Source organism: Cervus elaphus, chromosome 30 (genome assembly GCF_910594005.1).
Source record: "Cervus elaphus chromosome 30, mCerEla1.1, whole genome shotgun sequence".
Taxonomy (NCBI): Eukaryota; Metazoa; Chordata; class Mammalia; order Artiodactyla; family Cervidae; genus Cervus; species Cervus elaphus.
In genome coordinates, this window is record NC_057844.1 from 4,565,005 (window position 1) to 4,572,105 (window position 7,101).

The window sequence follows — 7,101 nt, forward strand, 5'->3', positions numbered from 1 at the left end:
AGAAGAAAAAATGTCATTTTCAGGGTATTATGAACAACTCTTGAGAATTTGCCACTATTTGAGCTAGGGCAAGCAAGACAGTGGAAATAGAGAGACCCAGACTTGGGGCTCAAGCCTGTGGCAGTTAACTTCCTGCTCAGCTGACCATCCAAAGAGGGGGCAGGATACCCCACAAACCATTCAGAGCCAGGCTGGGGATGACTGTGCATCTTAGTACCGGCTTTGGGGTGGCTCTCGGTGGGGAGGAGGGAAAAGCGGGGAACAGGCAGCTTAAAGAAAAAGACCACGCAGGAGGGGGCATGGGGGGGCCCTGGCCAGACCTGGGGGGAGCAGGCACCATTTGTCTCTAGTTCCTGGGACAGGAGGTGAATCACCCACTGTGGGGAAGCTGAGGACTGAAGCTGCCAACCCGAAGGAGGGGAGGACAGAGGGCAAGTGAACACCGTCTGCCACGGCCACCTCCTTATTTTCTGCCTTTAAGAATATTATTTACTGGAGAAATTTACTTGTATTTAATATTGATCAGTCAGGGCTTCCCTGATTTCAGTGAGCCCAGATTCCTGCATCTTCCCATACACAGAAAAATGCGAAATCCCTTAGCTTGAGATGTCTACTTCCCTTTAATTAACAGTAATCTTGGGCTTCCCAAGTGGCTCAGTGGTAAAGAATCTGCCTGCCAATGTAGGAGATGCAGGCTCCATGCCTGGGTCAGGAAAACCCCCTGGAGAAGGAAATGGCCACCCACCCCAGTATCCTTGCCTGGTAAATCCCATGGACAGAGGAGCCTGGTGGGCTGCAGTCCATGGGGTCGCAGAGAGTCAGACACGACTAAGCACACACACACACACACACACACAGAGTTATATGTATAAAGGAAGGGGCAAAATCATTGCTTCTGGTCCAAGAAATCGAAACAATGATGGTGCCATTGAGAAAAAGTGAAAGAACTGGGAAGTGTGCGAGTGTGGATGTGCATGTGTGTTCTGGTGGGCAGGAATGAGAAGGATGGAGGGTGGAGGAGTTCTGGCAATGAGGGGAAAGTAATAAACGAGACAGCAGAAAAGGGAAAATAATAGAAAAGTTATTTACACGTATTTTTAAAGTTCATGTATTATTACTTTCATATTAGCTGTACCAGGTCTTAGTTGCTGCATGGGCTTTTCTCCTGTTGCAGCAAGCAGGGGCTGCTCCCCAGTCGCAGTGAGGCCTCCTCCCTGCCAGGGCTTCTCGTTGCCGAGTGCGCGCTTCGGGCCCGCAGGTTTCAGCAGCTGCGGCCTGCTGGCTCTGGCGCTCGGGCTGAGTAGCTGCAGTCCAAAGCTCACTTGCTCTGTGGCACGTGGGATCTTCTGGACCAGGGACTGAACAGGTGGCCCCTGCATTAACAGGTGGATTATTTACCACTGAGCCACCAGGGAAGCCCCATTTCCATGTGTTAATCATTACAGAAGGGCCCACAATATAAGGGTCCTTTGTTGAACAATGACACAGTTGTAAAACATTATAAGACACATTTGTGATGTTAAAATGATCTCCTGAGGGAAGAGTGATTGCTAAATACTTACCATGGAGGAAAGACAGGGACAGCAGCAACACAGATGGGGCTTGATGGTTCATAAATACAGTCCACCTTAGGAAACTCAGTTAAAACATTAGAAACTACAAAAAAAAATGGTCTCAGGACAGACCTCTAGGGAATTACAAACACTGGCCTTTGCAAAACACAGAAAATTCCCTTTTAAATGTCCTATAGTCAGATAAGTTTAGTTTTATACATATCTTGGTTTTATGTAAATATTATAAATGCAATTTTATTTAATATAAAAATTAAATATTATAAATGCAATTATAAATGCAAAAAATGAAGGCAAATACCTTAAATTTCACTGAAAATCATCACCACTAACATTTTGGGATGAAATGATTTTTCTTACATGTTTTCAGACAAAAAAACCCTGTTCCTTGACTCTTCTGTCAGAAGTTGTGAGTACAGCCAGTGGAGCCTCTCTCACAGATGCCCTGAGGGCTCCCTCTCACCGCTCCGTGAGGTCACACAAGGTCCTCAGGCTGAAACATGCAGGGCAAACTGGGAGGGGCTCTGGGCTCTTAATCCGAATTTTTTTCATCTGCACCAATTGCTCCTTCAGCTCCTGAAGGTGCTGCTGAGAAGCAGTCTGCCCAGGCCTCCCCCAGTCCTGCTCTGGACAGTCGAGGAGTCCTTGCAAGTCCATCCTGCTGGTGACTCCGCTGAACCCAGACTAGTGGTCACGCTTGGAGTCCAATCTCCACAAGTTTTCTGAATTTTGTGTGCACCAGCTGGAGATCACAGTTTCCATGATAGATGACAAGGTACCTAAGGCAAGGTCCAGGAGGGCCCTAAGCACAGGACCTTCTCTCGCCCTGGAGTTGGGGTATCTTCCCAGGGTGGATGAGTTCAGCAACCTTGAAAACTCTCCAAACTCCCAACTACTGGGATTTTATGGAGGCTTTCTCACGTAGGCGTGATCAATTACCGATGCCATCTCCAGCCTCTCTACCTTCTCTGCGGAAAGTGGGGTAAGGCTGCAAATTCCACGCTTCTCTTCATGGCTCCGTCTTTCTGGTGAACAGCCTCCATCCAGGAACACACATGGAGTCGCCTCATTAGAACAAAACATACTCCAAGTGCTCTTGTCACTTAAGAATTTACAAGAGTTTCCAAGCCTTGTATCAGGGATGTGGTCAAAGACTAAACGTTAAAACAAGGGATGTTCTTTGTGGTCTTATCACTCAGAAGATCACAAGGCTCTGTGCCGGGCACCACGTGCAGATAACATGCTAGTGCTAAGTCGCTTCAGTCATGTCCGATTCTGTGCAACTCTATGGACGGTAGTCCTCCAGGCTCCTCTGTCCATGGGATTCTCCAGGCAAGAATACTGGAGTGGGTTGCCATTTCCTCCTCTAGGGGATCTTCCTAACCCAGGGATGGAACCCGTATCTCTTAACATCTCCTGCACTGGCAGGCTGGTTGTTTAACACTAGCGCCACATAGGAATATATATATATATGTATATATTTATATATTCTATTGTTTCACTCTTCTTCCAAATAATACAACTCCTTAAGTACTTTAACATCTGCTGAACTCTTCAAAAGTACATGTAATCTTTCTTTAATTTCATAAATTAGTGTTTCACTGTTTCACACAATTTTTTAATTTATCTTATATTTACCAGTGTCATTTCTTTTTTATTTCAAACTCTTCTGGAATCATTTTGCACGTGCCTTCAGAATTTCATTTCGTGAGAACTAAGTAGTAAAGTAAGTAGTTTTATCAGTAGTAAACTCAGTTTTTGAGAAGTTCTCTTTATACTGTTCTCATTCCTGAAAGATAGATTTTACATTTGCATATTTTCTTTTAGTACAATGATGATATTATTCCACAAATTGCATTGTTGCTATTGAGACACTAGTTCAGTCTAACTGCTGTTCTTTAGAGCTAATCTTTTAGAGCTAAATCTTTTAGCTCTAATGCTTTTCTTGCTGAATATTTTTTAGATTTATCTTTGAGATTCTGCAATTTCACTATGACTTACATAGGTGTGGCTTTGTTTTTATTTAGTCTCCCCAAGATTCATTTAATTTCCTGAATTTGAGTTTTGCTGTCAATCCACAATTCTAAAAACTTATGGCTGTTTTCTTATTGAGTATTGTTTCTCTTCTATCTATCATTTTGGGAACTCTTATTAGATATATCCCATAGACTGCAGCCCGCCAGGCTCCTCTCTCCATGGGATTCTCCAGGTAAGAATACTGGAGTGAGTTGCCATTTCCTTCTCCAGGGGATCTTCCCGACCCAGGAATTGAACCCAGGTCTCCTGCATTGCAGGCAGACTCTTTACTGAGCTACAAGGGAAGCCCAGATATGTCCAAGACGTTGTCAGTTTTCTTTGTCTCTTAGCCATGCTTTGTATAATTTCTTCCAATTTCTCTCCAGCTGTGTCTAATTTTCTGTTTAATCCATCCACTGTTTTTAACATTGACTGTTACATGGTTCATTGTAGAAAGCTGTTCACTTCTTTTTCAGGTCTGCTTGGTTGCATCTAGTAGCCTCTTATTCCTTCCTCATATTTTCAGGCTTCTCCTTTATTTATCTACACATATTAAACACATTATTTTAGAGTTAGCATCTGATAATTCTTATGTCTAAACATCTTGCCAGTTTGTATCTGCTGGCTCTTCCTTTTGGTGTTTTATTTCCTTTACTTTTGAATGTGAGCTTATTTTCTTTGGAATCTTCTCTCTGGAGTTCTTTGAGGTTTAGGCTGAATTTGTATGCCTACAGAGAGGATCTGTACTTGCTTCTGCCAGTTGCCTGAGGCTACGGCCAGCTGGAAGTGTTTTCAGACTAACTGCACCAGATAATGAGAATTCTGACTGCAGAACCCTGGGAGGGCTGGCCAATCCTCAGGGTAGGATTTTTCCATTCATTGGAAATAGATTTGTCCATGCAGTGCCAAGGCAGTGACAGGCAAGTTTCTTTGCTCTCTCCTGGCACACAACAGCCCTTAGTTCTCATTCACTTTTACAATAAAGGTATAGTGGTCCCAGTCACGTCCTTGCTCTACCTTGTCCTGGTACAAGCAACAAAAAAGAGATCTGGGTCACTAGGGTTGGCAGACACCTTCAGAGAGAAAACTGTTTCAGCCCTCACATATCTCGCAGGGCTCTACGATTCCACTTTTGACCTTTGCAAACTACTGTGCTTTTCCCAGCCCAGTAATACATTTTAAAGAGCTTAAAAACTGTTAATCCAGCATTTCTAATTTTTTTCAGGGGAAAACAATTTCAGGCTTTTTATTCTACAATAGTGCCACTAAGTTCTGTCAATATTTTTTTCTTAGTATATGTCCTATTAGTTTTTTTTAAGTATACAGAATTTTGTATTTTACATAACAATTCATAGCAATTAAGACTGAAAACTATTATTTCATATTTTCCTTGACATAATTAGAAACACCTATTCACATTTGTTCAAGATTATAAATATGTGTTCTTCTAGTATTTTTATTGGTTGTTTTTTCTCCTTAAAATGATTGATTCCCTTTCAATTAGTTGTGATATAAGAAATAAAGTTGGGAATCCGGCTTTTTATTTTTTTACAAATGGTGGCCAGCTGCCCTAACACCTTTTATTAAGGAATCATTATTTTCCTTAAGGACTGGAAATACTTCCATTTTCATAAAATATATTCCTAAATATTAATAGTATTCCTGTTTTTTCTTGTGTGGATTTCTAAGCTCTCTATTTTCTTTAACTAATCTGTCTTCTTGCACAAGTGTTAATTTGTTTCAATTAGTGAAGTTTTAAAATCAATGGAAGTGTCAGCCAAATTGAGACATCACTCATCACTTTTGCTTTTTAAATATTTTTTCAGAAAATTTCTACCCATGTTCTTGAATATTTTTTCTTCTAGATGAAATTAAGAATTAGTCTATCAAGTTTCTATTAAGTTATTCTATCAAGTTTCTCGATAGTCCTGTTAAAGTTGTGACTAGGAAATATGTAGTTATTTCCATACTCCCCTTTACATACTTTACAATGAGTATCATTAAAATATTGCTGTGGTTTCCTTCAGGGAGCAATCAGGAAAGCAATAGCGTCTTTAAAGGGTTTCACAGAAGAGAAATTAGTAAAGGGACTGCTTCCAGAGGTGTGGGCAGGTACAAAGAAGCCAGCAGGGGATGGGGAAGCAGCCCCAGCCCCCCACAAGGAAGGGACCTGTACCCTGCTCCCCCTTCCCTCCTGTTTCCTGTTGTGCCTTCTGTTGGACAAGCCCAGTCAGAAGCCAGAGAAAGAGGAGCTTGGGGGGAAAGCTTCTCCTGCAGCACAGAGCGGTGGGAAAATGGATGCGGAGGGGCAAAGGTGAAAGGCTTAGCACAGCTCAGTTTATGGCCTCGTAACTTTTACACTTGCAGCGCTGTAGTGTTGTTAAAATTTGAAAGATATTCACGGAGAGACTCCATGGAAAGTCATTCTAGAGAAATGCCTGACTCATCATTCTGTAGCCGGGTGACACTGAAAATCCCACGCACTGTTACCTGAATTGGTAGCAGTTGTTTTTCGCTGGCAGCAAGGCTGTTCCCGGCTGCGGGCCTTTCTTGTCAGGTGGCGGAGTGAGGATTCTCTGGTGACGGAGAGCCGCAGTGAGCAGAGAGCGCTGTCTCCATCTCTCCCTCTGCAGACACGGAGCCTCACATCTCATCTACTACGGGGCAAGCTCTCATCAGCTTCGACTTCGAAACAAGGTTTCTACTTCTTGATTGTAAAAGCCCCGGCAATGAGGCCGAAGATTTTTTATTTTTCTCCCCCTAAAAATGCAGAATGGTACATTTTTCACAAAGAGAATCCAGAGAAACTAATAAACAGTAGTGTACATCCAAGAGTACCTGGTAAGTGTGCAGGGGTCAGCATGTGAGGATAAATCGGGGCCTTTCCAGGAAAGGTTATTTGAGATCATTGCTCTCCTACCACTAATTTCTCTGCCGGCCTCACCACACGAACCTGCGGTCAAATGCCTTTGACTTAGCGGGAAGTGAAAAACCCAGTGAAGTCAGCCTTTGTCAGCCCTCTGCCATCGGACATTGTCCCTCCTGATGTTACCTTCAGCCGAGTCTTTGTTGTGAGAACAGACTCGGCGCGCTCCTCCTGGGAATGCACGGCAGCCTGAGCGCGCGGAGCGGCCAGGCTCCCGCTGAAGGGACAGACGGGGGCGGAAGTAAACGCTCAGTTCTCGCGTTAGCGCCAGTCATCTCCCCCGTTACGTGCCAACAGGCTGGTGGTAACCACGAGCCACTGTTTTCCGAGGAAACACTGCCTTCAGCCCTGATGATGTGCTTTGGCACCGGAGCATCGGAGCAAACGCAGAGAACGCCCCCGTGCTGCCCCCGCGGCCCTGATGAATCACCCAGCAATGCAGTCTCAGGGAGAGACTCGAGCAAATGAACAGATTATTGGATGTTTTCAGGTCGTTTGCAGCAGGCGATGCTGCCTAGGATAAAGAAAGCAAATAGGTCTGTCGCTTTTCTGTGTCACGTTCTTTGCCATGCACGCTCTAGAATGGAC

General features: G+C 43.8%; 1 long non-coding RNA gene across 1 annotated transcript; it reads right to left on the bottom strand.

Moving 5' to 3' along the window:
- Positions 1-1,092: 1,092 nt before the first annotated feature.
- On the bottom strand, positions 1,093-6,740 carry LOC122686916. The gene is made up of 3 exons (XR_006338944.1): positions 6,640-6,740; positions 6,078-6,347; positions 1,093-1,373 (listed from the first exon to the last, which is right to left on the bottom strand). It is a non-coding gene; the product is annotated as an uncharacterized LOC122686916 (long non-coding RNA).
- Between the last annotated feature and the right edge of the window lie 361 nt (positions 6,741-7,101).